Source organism: Macaca nemestrina, chromosome 19, assembly GCF_043159975.1.
Source record: "Macaca nemestrina isolate mMacNem1 chromosome 19, mMacNem.hap1, whole genome shotgun sequence".
Classification (NCBI taxonomy): Eukaryota; Metazoa; Chordata; class Mammalia; order Primates; family Cercopithecidae; genus Macaca; species Macaca nemestrina.
Window position 1 is genome coordinate 64848662 of NC_092143.1, and position 21060 is coordinate 64869721.

Genomic DNA, 21060 nt, shown 5'->3' on the forward strand with positions numbered 1-21060 from the left:
ATATCCTAAAAGAAATGACTTGAATTTACAAGGCTAAGTAAGAGTTAACCAAGTAGAAGAGGAGGAAATGGCATTTCCAGATGAAAGAGAAGTATGAACAAAGGCATATATTGCCTTGTGGAGATATGCAGGTTGAACCATTTTTCGGTCAGTTAATGACCCATCTCTTTCTTTAGTGAACTCCCATATGACAAGAAAGTTCTTCTACCTTGTTTTATGGTCGTTGTAGTATTTGCCAGCTCCTGCCTAGATTACAGGTTTTAAGGGCAAGGACCATGCATCGATTATCTTTGAACTCTCTGTAGAACTTGGACCTATTAGACATTTGTGGTAAACTGAATAAGGGCCCCCAAAGATACCCACATCCTAACCCCCAGAACCTGTGACTCTGTAACCTTACATGGGAAAAGGGGCTTTGCAGATGTGATTAAGCAAAGGACCCCAGATGGGGAGATTATTTTGAATTATCAAGGTGGACTCCATGTCATCACAAGGGTCCTCCTAACAGAGTCGGGAGGGTCAGAATCCAAGGAGATGAGAGAATGAAAAGCACAAGTGAGAGTAGTGGGATAGCCAGATTTTAAGAGGGTTGTGAGCCAGAGAATATAGGCCTCCTCTAGAGGCTGCAGAAGGCCAGAGGTGGACAGAGTCTCCCTGAGGACCTCCAGAAGCAGCACAACCTTGCCCACACATGGTAGACTCCCGATCTCCAGGCTGTAGAATAATACATCCATGCTATTTTAAGCCACTGTTTGTGACTGTTTGTTACAGAAGTAATAGAAAACTAACATGATGTTTAATATTCATAAATGTTTTATAGGTTCATGACATGATTTTTAACCTTTTTCGTCTATATGGTATTAGGATGACAGATATACATTTTTTAAAAAAATTTATACAGGGAATCCTTAATGTAACAACCACTAGATTGTGCTCATTTGATAAAGTAAAAAAAATAAATAAAATATTATATCATCAAAGAGGATTTTTTAAATGGTGAAGAGAAATTCTAGATATTGTGATTTTAGAGTCATGTTCTTGAACTAATGATACCCTATACCTTATAATACAATTCTAAGAAAATTTGGGTGCAATTATCACAGTCTGTGAATTTTCACTCACGTTTCCACAAAATATCATCCTCCGTTTATCTTTTACTACCTCCGTAATTTAGAGTAAAAAGACAGTATGTAATGTGCATTGCAAGCTTCCCAGTATTTTCAAAGAAGAAACTCCATAATCCCTTTTGGTAAATATTGGTAGGCAATGAGGATGAAATATGGTTTACAGTATAAACAGTTCTGCCATTATTAGACCATAGGAGGGATTCAGAGTACACCCACTCGTTGTCGCAAGCTGATGATGGAGACGAATACCTGTGGGACCTCAAGCATGCACAGGACATTGTTCATGGCTTTAGGAACTGAGCTACTCAATATTTGGTCCTCACCATAAATGACCTTTGCTGATGTAAGATTTACAAATATGGTAAATCTCATTAATGAATTCTATATCTGCAAATTCACCCACTCACAAAACCTTATATGTAACCCCAAAATCAATATTTGCGGCACTTTGATGGTCAAAAGTGGATGTGTGCAGAGTGGCAAAAATTTGTGTTGTCCAAATGTGCATACTCCTAGCTGAGGCTAAGGAAGGCCACGCTCTGCCACCCTCTTTTCAGCTCTTTTACAGAGATGACCAGAGGATGGAGATGGAAGAGACAGTCCAATGTAGTTCAAGAAGACTTTACTCTGGGGCCATCTGGATAGCTTGAGTCTCATCTCTGATCCCTGTTCGTGGGGAATCCTCAGGCAAATCACATGACACATTTGAACCTTTTTTTTCTTGTGTAATAAAATAGGATCTACCAGGACAAGGTGTTTTTAAGATTTAAGATTATAATATATGTGAGATATGTGTACATATACTTTACATACACACGTATGTATTTCCCCTAAGTGCAATGGTTCAGTATTCATTAATTCAGTGTTTGCAGAGGCTTGGAAGAACAAAACAACCATGAATAACAAGAACCGACTATACATTTCAATGTAAAGCATTTTATAGAGTGACTAGAGCTGGTCATGATGATACTTAGAAAATGCCCGTAATGAACCTCAGTTGGGAATAGATGGGCTCCACTCATGTGTTAACGTTCAGGCTGGCTGTTTGTCACACTCTGTTACCCTGTTTCTCTCTCAGAGAAACAATAATGGATAAAATAATGAATTCCTTCTACCATGTTTGATATGGTTGGACTCTGTGTCCCCACCCAAATCTCATGTCAAATTGTAATTCTCAGTGCTGGAGGAGGGACCTGGTGGGAGGTGATTGGACCAAGGGGTCAGACTTCCCTCTTGCTGTTGTTGTGATAGAGTTCTCACAAGATCTAGTGTTTGTAAGTGTGTGGCACCTCCCCCTTCATGCTCTCTTTTTCTTGCCCCTGCCATGGAGACATGCTCGCTTCCCCTTCACCTTCTACCATGAATGTAAGTTTCCTGAGGCCTCCCCAGAAGCGGAAGCCTGTACAGCCCACAGGCTGTGAACCAATTAAACTTCTATTCTTTATAGATTATGCAGTCTCAGTTATGTCTTTACAGCAGTGTGAGAACACATTAATACAATGTTGTATATTTTTCTGTCTTCATATGAACAAGATGCATTATTTACCTACTTGTAATTAGCAAGTTACAAGTTTTCCTCACAGTATTACATTTCAGAGGTGTAGACAAAAAGATATACAGAATTCAGAGATGAAATCACTTCATCATTCCCCCACATTCCTGAAAGAAGTTGATCTCTTAGTTGCAAAAAAACATCCAGACAGAGGCTCCCTCTCCCACAATACTTCTCTATTAGGAAACAGAATCTTTCTTTCAAGACTCTAATTTAACAAGGTTTTATTAAGCACTGCACTGAGTGCTATGGAAGATTCAGATATAAAGGGCATTCTTCTTTCTCACCAATGCATTTCTACCATTTTGGGGGACATTAAGTGAACATACAGAAAAGAAAAACTATAGAATAAAATATATGCAAGTATATTAAAGTATAAACATTTAGTCACTAGCTTAAAGCATTCCAAGGGAATTTGAAGAGTATTCAAACTAAAATTTTAGCCATTTGGAATTTTCCTTGATTTTAATTTATGTTCTAATTAAAATTATAATTGTTTTCTTCTATCAATGTGATTGACTCTAAACATTAGTAAAGAAAAGGAAAAACCCACTAGCACCACCAATGGCTATAACAAAAATGCTTCCAAAGTTTCCACACAGAGTCAATAAACTCTAGCTTGCTGGGTTAAATGAACCATGTGAAGCTATAAATTCAGAATTTTATGCACCTTATAAGAACACAGTATAAAACATAGATGGACTGTCTTTTCTAGTAGAGTGAGAACTCCCTGATCAATTTTGCAGTTATGCTATGTATTAAAGCCACTTGAATCCATTTGACAGATCACCTCTCTAAAGAGCTAAATGTGTGGTTAAATGATTGATTATTCTCCCTGTTCAGCTCCTTTCCCCTCACTGGGCATGTAGCATTCATCTGTCTCCTTTTCCCATCATGTGCAGAAAATATGGAACAACCTCTGTCCTAAGCTTTCTGTCAAACACTTTATTGGCTTGATCGTAGATGAGGAGAGATGCATAGGATTCAAAGCTTACACAGAGGATTCATATGCTGAATAGAATGTAAGTTGCAAGACCTCAAGGTTATGCAGAGGAAAACCAGGAGTCCCTCGTGTAAGCTGTGGATATAATGGTCTGTTCTGGACTTATTTGGGTATACACTAATGAAAGCCTAGCTGCTCTCAATAGGAGTTGGTCGAGAAGTACAGGCTTAGGGACTGTGGAAGTTCATTCTGAGCTCCTTTGGCTCTCACTTGCCACACTGGCCCACACCGATACCTGGATTTGCTTATTGGTCAGGCACCAAAATGTTCCAAGAATTCTAAAGAGTTTCTCCTTTGAAAATAAGTTTTAAGTGGAAGCTTAGTGACCTAGAAAAAAACTGAGCCTACTAAAATAGACCAATACTACACACACACATACACACACATTCATTAATAACAAGTCAGTCCTTTAAATTAAATTAAACAGGATAGAGTTACTGCTACTGCTTCTGGAATTGTCCCATATCAGAAAGAGCCTAAAATTTCTAATTATGTCTCATTTAACTAAACTCTCAGGAATTTAATCCTCTTCAGAGAGCCTATTGTCTTGAAATTGCACATTTAGATAAGGAAACCAAGTTCTTTTTATCAAAGTACTTTATGAGTGTTGAGAAATGTCAGATTCAGTAATTTATCACCTGGATACCATGTGCTTTGAAGGGGAGGATGTGATAACAATGGTAATGACACGGTTAATTATTTTACCACGGCAGGACAGCCTCCAATGGCTACTCCGGTTTCAGCTCTGTGCACTTCACATCTTTATCACAACCTGGATCAAGAGGCCATGGGCATCACACAGGTGTTAAAATGGTTTGAGCTCCTAGAGTTTAATAATTTGCTCCATGGGTCCTGGCATTCATGACAGTCTTTTAGGTGCCATTAAAATATCCCTAAATCTGGCAGACTTTTTTTTTTTAATGTTTAGGGGTTGTGTAATCAATTTTAGTCATTCTTACACAGTACATATGAGAAGAGTGAATGTTTTCCACGTCTAATAGGAGACATAAGAAGTTTTGCACATGTGGGAGTATGTGGGTGGAAGAGATACTTTATTGTAGATAATTGATGCTGGCAAATGAGATTTTTAATTTTGTTAAAAACAAAGCATTTCTGGTACAGTCTAATATTATGTGTTATTATGATCCAATAAACTGTGTTCACATGAATTACACCTACAAGTGGATAAAGTTAAATTTGTAAGAATGTCAGGCTACTTGGAGTCAGAATGTATTTTCTCAACACTGAATCAGAACCTAAGGAAGAATGAATGATAAGATCAGTTGGCAGCCTAGAATTTGTTTTATTTTTCCTTCTTTGGTATCTTCCTGAAAATAAGGTTTTCTTTTTTCTTCTCTGTCTCCCTCTTTGTGTGTGTGTGTGTTTATCTTGAGTACTTTGCTTTCCTAAGCAATGGAAATTTAGTATGTTTGCTATCTGGTTGGACAAGTTTCTAAACTGAGCGTGACAAATATCAACCCACCACTGGAGCTCCTTGCAGCTAATGAAATGTGTCAGCCAAAAAAAAAAAAAAAAAAAAAAGCAACCCACAGAACCCTCTCATAAGAGCTGCAATATATGCTAGTCAAAGAGGCAATGGCCGCACCAATTTAGGAGCATTTCATTTTTCTTTATCAGTGATCTACAGTCTCTACTTCCTAGCTTTTACACATTAAAAAGAAGAAAAACATAGTGGAAAAACATTTTCTTTAAAGTGTTACATTTTTCCTATTTGATGACTATACTATAGATGTTAAATCTTATATGTTATTGTTCTTTCAATATATGAAATATAAAATTCATATATTAGATATATAGATATACATAAACTATCATGTATTTATATAATTATAATGTATATTTTATAATTATACATAAGTCAATATTATTTTTATTAAGATTATATATATAAATCTAACATTGATGTACTCTCCTAACCTTAGCAACATGTTAGAAAATAAAGTATATGCTTTGTTAATTTTGCAAAGCTAGGAAATATCATGTGTTTCATATAAATAGAATATCAACATCAAACCCCCCCAACCCTAGACAGGCTAATGGCTTTATGTCAATGCCAGGACTTGGAGTGGGGGAAGACAGGTGGTCAGGAGGATGGGAACCTTTTGTCCTCCTCATCTCCTAGAGAAAGTCACAATTTGACAGACAGAGGAAGGATAACATTAGTAGATTCCATTTTATTTAACTCTATAAACACACAACCTTTTACCCCCGGGCTATTTTTTAAATGCTAATAATTTTAAAGGCCCTCTCATTAACTTGAAACATTTTTATAGTTTTGTTTTTGTTTGAAAACTCATACCAGCCATTAAAGACTATGTCAGTTACTCCACAGATGGTATTCATGTGGATTCAGATATTTGGGGTAAATAATAAAAAAGAAAAGAAAATGAATTTGATGAGAAATCCTTCATGCTAAGCTGGGCAAAATAAATCACAGTTCTGAAAATAACATATCCCTTGGGAGAAAGTTGCTTCCATGCTTTATAACTTAAGGATGTTAGTCTCATAAAGTTTCACACATTTGAAGTGCATGGTAAACAGCTAGTTGTCATATTCAAACGTGCTAGGATAAAATATGAATATCTTTGTTCTGTTCTTTTGTTGCCAAATATACACTACTTTAGGTGAGACAACTGGTTCTGTGTCTCAGTTATAGCTTTGTTGCTACTTACCAAAGATGAATGATGCCTGCACCTCCTCATAGAGTTGTAGGGTGCAACTAAGATTACAAAAAAATAAGAAAAGATGAAATAATAAATGTGAACCCAAAGAGATAGAAAATGTAATGCTGCTACTTTATATTATACATATATATGTGTGACTATATATACTCACTATATATATATAAAAAAATAGTCACAAAAAGTAAGCAAAGCACTGTTTAAAGAAGTAGTGAATGTTGGAAGCCACAAATAGCTTCTTGCAGGGAGTTGCTGGGGAGTGGGGCAACCACAGAGAGTGCAGCATGAATGGCGACTGAATATGACAATCTCATGGAATGGTGACCTTGACTCTCCTTCCTGTAGCAGCCTCTCAGCATCAGCCCCTGGATGACCCCTCTCCATTACCCCTAGAAACTTTCCTGTCTAGACTATACCATCTTCTCTTTGGTCACACTGCAGGTTTACCCGTTCCTGACTACATACTTGCTGCTGATGTCACCTCAGTGTGTCACATAGTGTTTTACAGTCTGGGCTACTCAGTCTAAGGGTTTCACTTTCCTGCTTTGACCCAGTACCTGCTCCGCCCATCAGCTGGGCACTACCAATGCACTAGCTTAACTTGTTATCCCAGCGGTGGCATCATTCTTCTCCTGAGTTGTCTCCTTAGGAGATCCTGGAAAATCCCTCAGCCAGGCCAGAACTCCAATGGGATAACTACGTCCTGTTAAGTAGTCATAGCAATGCCCCTCCAGAGCATATGCTCTGCTCTTCCAAGCCACTGTGGCCTTGCATGTCACAGTGGTTGGAGTTCTCAGAGCATTGTGAGGCAGATCAGTGTGAATTCCAGCTTCTTCATCCAGCTACATATTCATCTACAAGTACAAAATTCCCCTTGCCAATTAGAGGATGCCCCGGTGCTGATTCTGCTCTAGTCACTTGGTGATTTAGGCCAATGCTCCTCAAATTTCAGTGTGCAAACAAACTACTTAAGTCTTGCTGAAGTCCAGATTCTGATTTGGTAGATCCTGAAATGTAACCTGAGACTCTTCATAACTCATGAGTTCCTGGTGATCATGCTGTGGCTTGTCCCCCATGCTTTCAGTTGCAAGGATCTACCCAGATTTGGATTGTACTTCTCAAACAGAAAGAGAAGCCCCTGCTGGACCAATAAGTCTTAATAAGGCATACTTCTATGCTTCCATTAGTTCCACCAGTTACTTTAAAGCCATAAACTGGACCAAAGTCTTCCGCCAAGGCTTGGATTGGAGCAACAAAGCCTTTTGTATCTGGTAGGAAAGAAGCTATCTGTCAGGATGATCTGACCTGATTTTCTGGATCTCATCAGGTTTGGGTCCAAGTGAGGCTGCTCATCCGGCCAAGGAGAACTGGTCTGTGTGTAAGGCAGAGTGTCAATTTAGTTACAGGTCACACATGCAGACACACAAGCCTGCAACTTCGACTCTGGCACATCTTATGTCCCCTATTAAAGCATTTCATCAGCAGTGTAAATATTGCCAAGAAGTTGCTAAGAAAAAGCCTTTTGGCAACTAGATGGTCTGTCTTCGATGTTCACCATGAGTCCACTGGAACTAACAAATCATGAAACTGTTGACAACCCTGGTTGCGCAGCATCCTGAAGTGAGGGAAATGCCAACAATTATGCCAGAAGGAAGGCTTTAAGGGTATTCTACATCCTGGTTTCAAACAACAAAGCTTTACTGCAGACTGCTAGGAAGTGGCAGACACAAGGAAATGAGGCTGGTGAATTGAAATCCACCAAGGAAGAACTTTTCTGGGACCAGAGACTTCACAAGCTCACTACTAGTTTAAGATCTAGAGCTACAAACAGTCACAGCCTCTCAAAAGCCCAGCTGTGGTCCAATCAAAGAACAATCTTCACACTGGGCCATATGGAAAAAGCTGTTGAATCAACATTCATCCTAACAGCCACACTTATACATAATGGTAAGCAGGGACAGCAGCACCGTCAAATAGAAAGGACTGCAAATATGTAGAAGGCCAATTGGTAATAAAATATATCACGTGTAGGTATATACCAGCAAGAAAAAGGGGAAGATGAGAGACTATTTATACTAAGTCATTGTGAAGATGTCTATTATTGATGGAGTCTTGGAATCATCAAAATAAGGACCTCCCAGGACCTTTGTTATTACATTAATGACTGCTCATTATTTGCATGTCCTCTAGCAATAATGTCACTTTTATATGAATAATGCACAGTCCATTTTGTCCTGGCAGCTAATTTCTCAACACTGTATTTATGAGGATAATACAGATATTTTAGTGATTTCTCCAAAAGAAACAATAAAGTTTTTAAATCGAGAAAAAAATGTCTAATATTTACCACTAAGAGGAATGCAACAATATATTTATTGAGTACCTTCTTTGAGTGAAATATTTTCTCTTAGGATAAATCTCACATTATAAGTGTGATTGCTCATTTATGCTAGAGTGTGTCCCTGTGCTCAAGGACAGCAGATGTATCTACATAAGTCATTATCTAATGAGTTAGAACATTTTAAATATCACAAGAGAACTATAAGCAAACTGTTGGGGAATTTCAAATATTAAGTCTAGATAATTTCCAGTTTTATAGTTCAGGGCTGGTGAAGAAGCCAGGGAAACCTTTATAACAAGGTGGATCAAACTTGTGCCCTGAAGAGTGAATGAAATACTGATGTGTATCAATGATGGAAGGCTAGACAAAGAGGAGGACTATTTCAGAAGAACAGGATCCAGACAAGAGAAACTCCTCTGGTTACAAAGGTGCTAGAGAGCAGAGGAGCCTAACAGTGGATGGCGAGGTGCCCCAAGAAAAGCAAGAGCAAGAGGCCACCAGGGGTGCAAGGACAGTGGAAGTAAATCTTTCTCAGAGCCCAGAAACTAGTGCCAGTTGGCAGAGGCTGGCCATAGGGAGCTGGAGCCACGAAGGGAGAGGCAGACTCATGGGAACTAGGTCCATGGAGAGGCCACAGGACCCTGTGGGGTACTGCGGGGTCAGCAACAGAAGAGATTCTGGCCAGCCCCCTCCTTTTATCCTCCAAAGATTCATCAATACCCAGCACTGACCAAACCTACCAAAGAGCACAAGCAAACTTGGAAAATTTAGCTTCTGCTAACATAGAGCAAAGTAGGATAAGGGTGTGAATAAACATGAGAACAAACCAGCAGTGGACCTGCATAACTGGCAAAAGCAAGGACAACAAAAAGCAAGGGGTGTTTGGGAAATGGCAAGTCCTATAGTTTACCTCTAACACGGGGGTGACATAGCACAAAGTCAAACCTCTTTTGTTCCCAGTTAGTGGGGGACCTAGCAGAGTACCTGACATATGGTGAGTCTCAATAAACACATCTTCATTAAATAAATGCATGAGTGAAATCATGTAAATATAGAAACATAGATTGGAACCCTTTCATGGAAGATATTAAATGGCAGGCTAAAAGGTTTGACATTTTCTACTACCTGACATGGGTAGGCAATGGAGAGCCACTTCAGAGTGGAAACATGATCAAAATTATGCTTCCTATTGAACAGATATAGAGATAAGCCTTATTATATTTGGCCCAGTCAGCCAATTATATTATGTTTAATTTGCAGGGCTTAGTATAAAATAAAAATATAGGGCCTCTAGTTCAAATGTTATTAAGAATTTTATAAAGAGCATTAAGTGTGGAGCCCCTGAAGCTGATCCAAGCCCAGTGCATTATATTAGATGCCTCTGAAAAATAAATTTACTAGTATCATTGTTAATTGTCAAACTTAGAGCAGATAGTAGCTACAAGAGAGTTCTAAATATAATTTAAGACAACCATCATTATCTGATTTATTCTTGAATGGACATTATCCTAATCTTTTCTGAAATTAACTTTTTATGTGCCAAACGGTGGCATAGAGGGTGATTTAAACACCAATTATCTTCCTATGAAATTATTGCTTTTTAAATCATTTAACATGTTCAAGGCACTGTTGCTAAAATGGTAACCCATGTTCTCCTGCATTATTTAATTCATGTTCTTAAAACAGTTCATACTGAACCTCTTTCTGGCTCAAATGCAAACTAGTACCCTGCTGCTTGGTTTACTAATATTCAAATTAGAACAGTATCCTTTTGCTGTAATTTGTGTCTGGTGGTGCTCAATTCAATTTAGGTAGTCCCCAAATTGGTTTTCACATATCTGTTTAATATTCATTTTGTAGCAATAGAAGACAGGTCTATTAAAGAAAATTGCAATGAATTAATATAGTAGGAATTTGGAAACTGGAGTTATAGTGCATATAGCCCCTATGTTTCAATAGATGTTGCAGAGTATGTTCAGTAGCTTATAGCAGATTTATCATGCTATCTATATAATGGTTGGCATCTGCAATCCATCAAGACTTCATGCTTGTGAAGAAGGAGTGTTGATTTTGTATTTAATATGAGTATAGGAAGAAGATTGGCTTTTTGGAAAAATTTTCTATCATTCTGATTTTTTAAAGTCATATATTTTCTCACTTATACATGTCGAGGACTTGTAAAAGAAATTCTTAGAAATGTTTGCAGTTGTCTCACAGGCTTATCAAACCAGAAAAAGGGAGATAAGAGAGTATGTCACAGGTGGGATCATTGCTTTTTATAACTGCAAAATTATATTAAGGAACTGTAGGGTACATTAGAGAACATAAACAGCCTTTATTATAGGATGATAAGAAAACTGGTGGTCCAAAAGTTAGCAATAAATAAAAGTACCAATTCCATAAACCAATTTATTAATATTTCTTTATCTATTCTACAGTTACTTATTTAACCCTAATACCACTTTACATTTTGGCTGCTCCTGATAGTAAGAGCTTAAAATCTACTGGAAGGGAAAAATAATTAAAGAAACATAAGCAAGGATTTCCAGGCAATTTGGCAACCTGAGCTGATGTGAAGGAATGTCTTCCCCAAATCCAAACACATAAAATGGCAGGCAAAATACAACAAAAGCTTTCAGGTTCACCATGAAACAACAATAGAAAACCTCTGTGTCCTAGAAAAGAAAAGGAATTAAAAGTAAAAATATGTGAGGAGGAGCTGATACCATTCTTACCTTACGTTTGTAGAAAAATCCAGGCCACAGACTTCATACATTTGACAGTGTGAAATCATGACCACATTTGTGAAAGGGGCCTGGAAGAAACCTGCAGTTGTCTGCAGTGCTGCAGAGATGCAGCACTAGCAAGTAAGCCAAAGGCCACAAGAATAAAATGAGGCATCCCAAAGAAACTTGAACCTCTGACTTACATACCATGTGAATGAATGTAGAGTACAGATTCAACTACCCTAGTAGTATGTTGGTAAATTAAAATAACAAATGGTCCAAAATTGATGAAATACCTAGATATCATCAGAAGCAAATGCAGATTACTCTAGAAAAATTTCCACAGCCAAGGACATATGTAATGTACACAAAGAGTTATCTCCATCTTTCAGTGGGGATAATTCAAAGATTTAAACTTACATAATCATATGAATTATCTGAAGGGAGATCAATGCACATAATACAGATGTTAGTTTTTACCCCAAGAACTAGAAACAAAGAACCTGAAAATGAAAAGACTTCAAGTACATCTTGAATGTTCAAAGAAATAAAAGAAATAAATGAATAGCTAAACACTCTAAGGAAAATGTAAGGTCAGTATGAAAAAAAGGACATATGGTATAAGTAAAAAACAAGTAAAATTTTAAAATAAAAAGTGTCTATCAAGATAAAATTTAATAAATGAGATGGACAGAGGACCAATCATAGTTTTCAAAATTACTGATTTGAAAAGCAGATTTCAGGAAATAGCAGAGAGAAACTAAGAAATTACAGATAGACAGATAGATATCTCAGTTAAGTTAAAAGAGAACAAGCAAATCCAACATGTCTATAATCGAAGTTAGAATAAAGAAGGAAATACTCAAAGTAATACTTATTATGAATTTTACAGAATTAAAGATTCTGAGTGGATAAAAACATCATGTCCCAAACATGATAAAAATAAGAACTTAGCACCTAGAAATAGCATAGTACACCTGCCGAATGCCAAGGACAAAGACTTAAACACTCCCAGAGAGAAAAGAATGCTGTTTAAACTAACAGTATGAATCTGTAGCAGCAATAGATGTTAGAAGGCAATGAATTAATATCTTCAAAGTGTTATTTTAAAAAAAGGTGCAATCTGGGATTCTATACCTAGCTAAACTATCATTTTAGACTCAGGAAAAAGTAAATACATTTTCAGGCAAACAAAGCTAAGAGTTTACTACCCAGAGACCCTCAGTGGAAGACTGAGACCAATGATAACTCCTACCTTTCTGGCTTAGGCAACTGGGGAGATACTCTTACCATTTACTGAGATGGTGAACACGGTAGAAGTACATTGCATTTTTAGTGTTATAGACATATATATGAAGATGTTCAGTAGATAATTGGAGCTAACTATTTTGCTGGAGATATTGATTTGAGAGTCATTGACATTTAGAAGATATTTAAAGATACTGGAGTGGAGTTCGTTGTCCTGGGAGATAATTTAAGGCAGAACCAGAAAGGCACTAGATAAGTCCCATAAAGGATCCAACATTTAAGGAATGAGCAACAGAAGGACATGAAGGAATACATAAGGACATGAAGGAATACAGAAAGACTTGTCAAAGAGGTAAGAGGAAAGCCAAAAGAAAGTGGTATCATGAAAGCAAAAGAAAACAGTAGACAACAGTGATAAGTATTAGAGATGTCAGAGATGGCATAAATGTCAGAGATAAAATAAGGCAAAGATTGAAATAATTTCACTGGATTTACCCAAAAGAATATTGTTGAAGATCTAGACAAGAAGAGAGTCATTGGAGTAGTAGGCGCGGAAGACAATTACAGTGAGTTAAAGACTGAATGGAAAATGAGCAATGGGGACACACTGAACATGGGTACTTTCCACAAGTCTTGGCTGTGAATGGGATGAGGGAAGGCAGCAGCTGGAATGAAAATGTAGGCTAGAGGGAGGATTTGCTTTGTTTTGTTATTATACAGCAGGGAGGTGGTATTCTAAAATACTCATGGAAAGGATCCAGTGGAGAATGAAAAAAATAGAAGGAAATAATTTGGGGAGCTGCAGGAACTGGGAAGCCTTGAAGAGGAAAGGGGTATCTCTTCCACTGCAACAAAGACAATGAGATAAGAATTCTGTGACCGAAGAGTGTTGACAGAACTTTTAATGGGAAGCTCATTTAGGGGAGTCTATTTTCACCTGTGATGTAAGGTGTAGGGTGGTGTGCTGTTTAAACTGACAGTATGAATCTGTTCCATACAGTATGGAGCAGGTAGGTGGTGAAGTCTATGGAGAAAAGAGAAGCTATGCATGTTATTAAAAGTGGGTGTAAATATGGCTGCAAAACTGCCCATTAGGCTGCTACTCTCAGCACACTTCCTATGGGGTAGCCAGGCACCACAGGAGCAGTCACAGGGCTGTAACACTGCCACTGCTTCAAGAAAGCTGTTTTCTTCTAACAAGAAGGAAGAGTAGGAAGAGGAGGAGGAGGAAGAAGAGGAAGAGAAGGAGGAGGAGAAGCAGCAGCAGAAGCAGCAGCATTAGCTATGAAATGCCTGTTTAGGGCTGGAAACTATGAATTTTTGGTTGTGTATTTGTGACAGTATGGATCTTATTTGTAAATGTGTGCAGCTGAGTATCCATCTTCACTCAGCAGTCAAATGACAAGGTGGAGAGTTGAATTGATCCCCAGATGTGATTTTGCCAGAAAGTTAAGCAGAAAAGCAAGAGAGCAAGGATGTTGAGGTTATGATAAGAGAGGGTTTGAGGTGATGGAACATTGTATAAATGATACTAATTTACATATACAGTGTCCATGTATGAATTGAAAAAGAGCAGAATATCTTTAGATTGAGTTATTAAACATTTTTTCACTTTTTATAAGAGAAAATAATGTTTTATATAGTGTCACTGGCATAACTTTGTTCAATGGCCAAGAACCATTTCTAGAAGTAAATGGTTGGAATTGAATTTCATCAAAAAATTCTCTCTATCTCTCTCTATTCCTCTTATTTTCTCTAATTCCCACTCGAGTATCTGTAACATATACAGGTTCTTATCAATATAAGGAAATAAAGTAAGCACTTTATTTTCCCTTTTAGGGGCATGATTAGGGTTGCAAGACAGAGGAGCAGACCGTGAAAGCTGAGGAAGGGAATGTTTATGATAGTCTTGGGGACTCTATGGGAGAGAGGAAAATGGATCATTCAAAAGCAGCTCCCAAAGTAATATGATATGCAATAGTTATAACTTCTTTGTTTTCCCACAGATTATTTTAAATATCTGCTTTGAGTTTTGGTACCCTTCCTCCAGACCATGCCCTAGTGTGGCTGCAGTAAAATGATTGAGGGACAGAGGGGCTTAATAAACTAAACTGGACTGGCACTCCTAGACTCATCAGGGCCATCAGATTCAGTCAATCTGAATATATTAGGTTTAACATTCTAAAACTCACAGTAACTACTCCTTTTTAAAAACCTACTGTAAGAAAGAGTACATATGGCCTATAGAAAAGTGAAGATATGAGAGCAGAACTATAAATCCTCCTCAGAACAAACCACTTCTTGATAAAAATAGATAAATGAAAAAGAAACATCTTGGGTACTATCCCACCATTAACATTGACAGAATTGGCCGGGCGCGGTGGCTCAAGCCTGTAATCCCAGCACTTTGGGAGGCCGAGGTGGGCGGATCACAAGGTCAGGAGATCGAGACCACAGTGAAACCCCGTCTCTACTAAAAATACAAAAAATTAGCCGGGCGCGGTGGCAGGCGCCTGTAGTCCCAGCTACTCAGGAGGCTGAGGCAGGAGAATGGCGTGAACCCAGGAGGCGGAGCTTGCAGTGAGCCGAGATCGCGCCACTGCACTCCAGCCTGGGCAACAGCGTGAGACTCCGTCTCAAAAAAAAAAAAAAAAAAAAAATTGACAGAATTGAGTTAGTAGTTGAATCTTTTGACCCTATTACAGGAAAGCCCTTTATTTATTATTTATTTTTTACTTTTTTCTTCTTTCTTTTTATTTTTCTAAAGAGAAGGAAAATGCCAGACAGCAGTGTGTTGTTACTGCCACAAAATATTATTAAAGCATAACTAGCAGACCAGAAAGCATCGCCCTGTAAATTTAGTGAGGTGTCAGTTTTGATCTAGGTGTTTTGCTCTCCAAAGAGATGCTTAATCTTCTAAACACAATTGGACTGAATGATTTTCAAAAAAAAGTCTGTTATGGTAAAGTGTCAGTGCAGTTTACCAGCCAAGTTATCAGCTAGTGACATTCCCATAGGTGAGTATATGAATCTGAAACTTTAGTCTAACTATGAAAATATTGATTGGGTGGTGCAATAATAAATGGTACCATACCATTTTACTTTCAATAAAGTAATTAGAAAATTGGGTCCTACTACTGGAATTTAATGTTTGGTATATAGATAATTCTATCTTAATAAAAAAGATCAGAGTAATCAAGAGATCATACACATGAAACAGAAACCACTACAGAAATGTAAGGCCTTATTTAAAATAATGACTAGTAAGACAAATAAATTTACTGAACTTTGTGCTCTCCTAGAAGTCATGGTATTTATAAAAGTTTAATGAGTCCTATTTAGTAAATCTTTTTAGAATCTACTCTAGCTTTTCAATAACCAAATAAATATGTGTGAGAAGTTAAAATAATTTAGGTTATATAGTGAAGTACAATTAATGAAAAACGCAACTAGGTTTACGTCAAATTATAAATGCTAAAATATCACCAACTAGTTAAGCCCCTTCATTAAATAATTAATGTAGGAAATGTGAATGATTCAAGCCTTTGGGGGTTAGTGTCATCCTGACAGGTGTAACAATCACATTGGCTGGGTACTGTGGCTCATGCCTGTAATCCCAACACTTTTGGGAGGGAGGCTAAGGCAAGGGGATCGCTTGAGGCCCGGAATATGAGGCCAACCTGGGCAACATACAGAAACCCTGTCTCTAAAAAATAAATTTAAAAAACGGAATCATAGCTATTTTTATTTTACTGTGACTTAAGAGTTGTGAATTTATATTCATCATTTAGTAAGCATTTCTTTTAACTTTTATAATAAGTCCAACAGTTTAGTATTATTGCTTCCACCTTGAACATGAGAAGATGGAAGTTCAGAGAGGAGAGCAACTGGCCGAGGTCACTTTACTACACGTGGAAGAGAGAGGGTCCAAATGCAGGCCCTCTCCCTTTTTTACCTTGTTAACTCCTAGCAATTAAAACTTAAAATATGCAAATAAGTAATAGCTGTGTTGCAGCAGGTTCTTTTCCTTTTGACTTGCCCAGATCCAAAAGTCTCCCACCCTTCACAAGGTACCCATTTTTTAAGACCCAAATAAGTAGACTGTTTTCCCACCCTCTATGAGGTCCTGTGCCCTCTACGTGCCACCTTTACTGCGGGCTAATAAGCTCTTCTGGATATCACCTGTTTCATTTTCTGCTTATGCCACATTCTTGTTCCTATTCCATGTTTTACCTCCTAGAACAAGACACTCTCTGATGTATATCAACCCCAAGATGGTCCGTAACCTTTTGCCACCCTCACATGGCACTATAACGCCAAACCGACTTTTGTTAATTGGAAGATTGATAGAATGGAGCCCAACATAATGCAGAATTGGAAATAACTTAATATTGAAAGTAGTTATCATGGTTCCAAGTATTTTCTTTTTGTTTCCTAAAAAGAGAATTTCTTGTTGATTGGATCCTTCCTTGGGTTTCAACTGACCACCATATTTATATATTCACCTAGGGGAGGCCTCTCTTTTTATATCATTTTTCCCTTAACTATTTTCAGGGTCATTAAACCTTATCTCTCAAAAAAAAAAAAAAAAAAAAAGCAGTGAACGACTCTATAAATCCTCTTATTTCTTTATACCTTTCCTTTTCTCCACTCTCCCAACTAGACTATACCAGGAATGTCACTTTCATAACCAAAACAAATTTTTAAAGGATCAGGGAATTTTCCTGAAGAATTGTTGTTGGTTTTTTTTTTTTTTTTTTCCTAGAGATGGCATTCTGCCCCTCCCCTAGAAAGCAAAAGAAAGTGGCTGCCATTTGTTTTGTTTTGATAGCAAACTTTCCTTCTTGTTACATTTGTGTTTTTAATACTATGTATTTGCACACAGTGGTTATAAAAGATTCCAGAATTTTAAAAAAATGAGGTCTAAAATTCTTGGCTTTCCAGAATTGGAGAAAAACAAAATACCCTGAAGACTCTTACATTCCTCTGAAAGCAGACCAAAGTCCGACTAAATGTAGCTGGCTGTGAGCTGTTCTTTAGCCAGCAAACTTCCTTAATATGTATGTATTTTAATTCCATTACATGACATTATCCAGTCTTCAAGATGAAATATTAAGATGTTTATGGAAGAGTTTTCTGCCACTTACACACAGGAAGAAAAGCTTCAGGCGGTGGCTGTTCTTTCTGTCCCCTCAAGTTTATACATTACAGACCTTATTTGCATGCACCAAAACTAAACATCTTGCCAGGGGATACAGATCCCTGTGTGCCCTGCTAAAGAGGTGGCATGTGATGCTTGAAATGTTTGAGATGACAAATAGCCCAGCAGGTCTGGCCTCTTCCTCTCCTGCCCTGGGCTGCTGGCAATCTATTTCAAATTGTGTGTGCATTGTAGGGTGAAGCCTGTACCAAGAAGTGCCAGCCTTACCCCAAGCAGTGTCCTCTTGAATATGGGATTAAGTGAAAGTCTCTGGGGAGTAGCCAGAGAACAAAAGAGCATATCATCACCAGAGGCAGGAGCAGCTCACCAGAAGGAACCTCTACGCTCTGCGTTTCTTTCCAATGTTTATGTTGTCATATGGAATCCTGTCAAATGTTTTCAAATGGAAAAATGCACCCACCATGATTCTTTAAATGAATAGTTCCGCCATCCATGGGGGCATCATTTGAATGCCTAGAAGAAAATCTGGAGTTTGAACTATCTTGAGTTGAAGCTAGCCTTGCCATTTTTGTTTGTAGCTCAAATAGTACTTTCCAGTGCAAAAATGTCACTGCTCTGACGTGTGCGGAACAGAGCGCTCTGCGTGTATTAATCATGGTGCCGTCTGCATGGGTGGATATTGTTGGAAGCAGAGATAGCAACCTGGGCCCCATGATGCTGGCTCCAGGAAAATGTTGGCAGAGCTCACAAGCTGATTATTTTTTCACTGTAAAGCTTAGGTATTACAAATGTGTGATCTGAATTTTTTAACATTTTTCTTCACCTTTGAAATTACTCTTTTCTCTATCTATCTATTATCACTTTCCCAGGGTTTCCAACGAGCTTGTTAAGAACTAAGATCAGCCTGCCTATTAATACTCAGGCCTGATTTTTCTTTACCCATAATATCTAGCAGTGTCACAACGGAGCTTAAAAAAAAGTCACTGTATATAGCCCATAGGTATTCAGGATTCTGGGGGATACCTGTTAGACGTCCCTGGAAATATAACTGGATTGTACACATTGGGGACTGCCTTCTCCTCCTTCCAGAGGCACCCCATTAAGATGGAACACAATACTACAAAATTTACAGCCCTCCTGGCCTCCGACCTTCACAACCCCCACCACCCTCACCCAGATTTGAATACAACTCGTTCAACTGAAGGATAAAACCTCAATTTAAAAAAACCACACACATGTAAAATGCAAATGATCTCATAATTTTTTGAAAAAAGAATCTGTAGCAAATAATGAATTGAGGAGTTTAAAATCAAACTGACAGATTGGGGCTATGTAAGCAGCCAGTTCAGATAATTTTATGGAAGGAAAAACTTACATATTTTGCACAACAAAGGAAAAAGAATAGAAATGACCCATTTCCACAAGACTTCAGAGAACATTTTATGCACATGACAGTGGATTGTCTGTATCCTATAAAATAATGCTAGGAGGAAAGGCTAACTCCATCCTACTTTATTTACTTCACATCAGCAATTTTTAAAAGACTTTCTCCAATTTTTGAAACATACAATAAATTTGACAATGATCATTTATAAAGATACTTGTATTTATTTGTATTTTGTCTCCTTAGGATAAGCTTTGCTAGGTGTGTTTGAGATAGGAAACTGAAGACTGTATAAATCAAAAGGATAATTTGAATCAATTTGTGTCTCTCAGTTTTGTACATAAATTAGGCCAGTATCACAAAAATATGAGGGAGCATATGTGGTAAACAGTGTGATTTGTGAAAGCTCTGGATTCTAATCCAGGATCTAATGTTTACTGCGTAATCTTGGGCAAGTTTATGCAAGTTTACCTTTCTGAGTCTCTATTATTTATTTACAAGCTATGGACAAAATATTTCCCTGTTCCTTCCCCTGGGACTGAGCTAAGAATCCAGTGAGATAGCGCATGTGTGCTAGTCATCTCTGTGCATTCTCCTGGGAACTACCCTTGGTGTTTTGTCATGACCCACCTGCCCCTGTAATTGCTGGGCCTGAGGCAAGAGAACTACTGGGTGAGGTGTCAGAGCCCCGGCAGCAAAGAGTGGTTGCCTCTCAGCAGTAAAAAGAATTGAGCAGCAACAGCGTAAGTTTGAAGAGGAATGTTTTATTAGATAGAAGGAATGCGGCAGCAGAGTGCAGCTTCAGTAAGAGAGGACTGAGTGTACCAGGTTGGATCTTCCTTAGGGGTATTTGTGGACCTTAACGCAGGAGCTGAAGGGTGATTTGGACCATATTAGTCATACTGGTCATGAGAAATGATTACATTTGTGCATGTTTTGGTGTCTTGATGTCAGCAAAGGTTGTACAATGGGTTTCAACAGGATTGCATTCTAGAAATGTACGGAAATTCTAGAAATCTCATTACTTCTGAATTCCTCACATAAGGAGATTTTCCTCCAGATGATCTGCTTGGCGGCCACCAGGTGATCTTTGCTCTCCTTGAGAACCAGTGTAGGTCCCCTTTTCTTTCTACCTTCATCACAGTCCCTCCAGCATTGCAAGGGGCCTCATGCACGTGCATTGGGGCCATCGATACACACATCAAAGCCCCAGGAATCCTTTGAACACTCCTCGGGCCTTGGAGTCTACACACCAATGATCCAATCTGGTCCCCTCCTCCAGTGATCTGATCTGGGCAGAGTTAGGTCAGAGAATTCTGGCATCCCAGGTACTCAGTGCATGGTCTAGGAAAGGTGTGGACTCCATAGACAGACACCTGGGCCCTCCTCACCTTCTGTGAAAGTGATGTGTGTGAAAGAGAGCAAGAGAAGATCCTCTAAAGTACAGTGCCTGGCTGGGGAAGAGTCTCACGCCTACAATTTTTGGAACTGTTTTAAAGTTTAAAATTAACTCTAAGTAATATTAAAGCTCTTAATTCTTTCCTTTAGGTTTTATTCCTAGTGTATTTAGCATTGAATATTATTTTTGTAGTTGGCTTGTGTATGCTTTCAGCTACAAGTACAAAAACTTGAACTTATACCCAAAAAGGTTAAATAACACATAACAAAAAATCCTGAGGTAGGGTGGCCCCATGCTACATTAATTCAGAGGCTTGGTGACTTCACCCTTGGGGTGTGTTCCCCTCAGTCATTCTTGGAGTAAGTTGGTTTTGTCCTCATGTCCCAGGCATCATGCCCCGATGTGACAACATGCACT

General features: G+C 38.2%; 1 protein-coding gene and 1 long non-coding RNA gene across 7 annotated transcripts in view; one reads left to right on the forward strand and one right to left on the reverse strand.

The window, feature by feature from the left end:
- The window catches only part of LOC105465403 (uncharacterized), a 210121-nt gene extending 202152 nt beyond the window's left edge, over window positions 1–7969 (reverse strand). For 2 of the 3 annotated variants that reach the window (XR_011617005.1, XR_977525.3), the window contains exons 1-2: window positions 6986–7969; window positions 6376–6422 (exon numbers count right to left, since the gene is read on the reverse strand). This is a non-coding gene — a long non-coding RNA (uncharacterized lncRNA). Of the gene's footprint in view, window positions 1–6375; window positions 6423–6941 lie in introns of all 3 variants that reach the window. The other variant, XR_977526.3, reaches the window with a different exon arrangement.
- Window positions 1–21060, forward strand: part of LOC105465439 (carbohydrate sulfotransferase 9) — a 326845-nt gene that overhangs the window by 128082 nt on the left and 177703 nt on the right. The window lies entirely within an intron of this gene.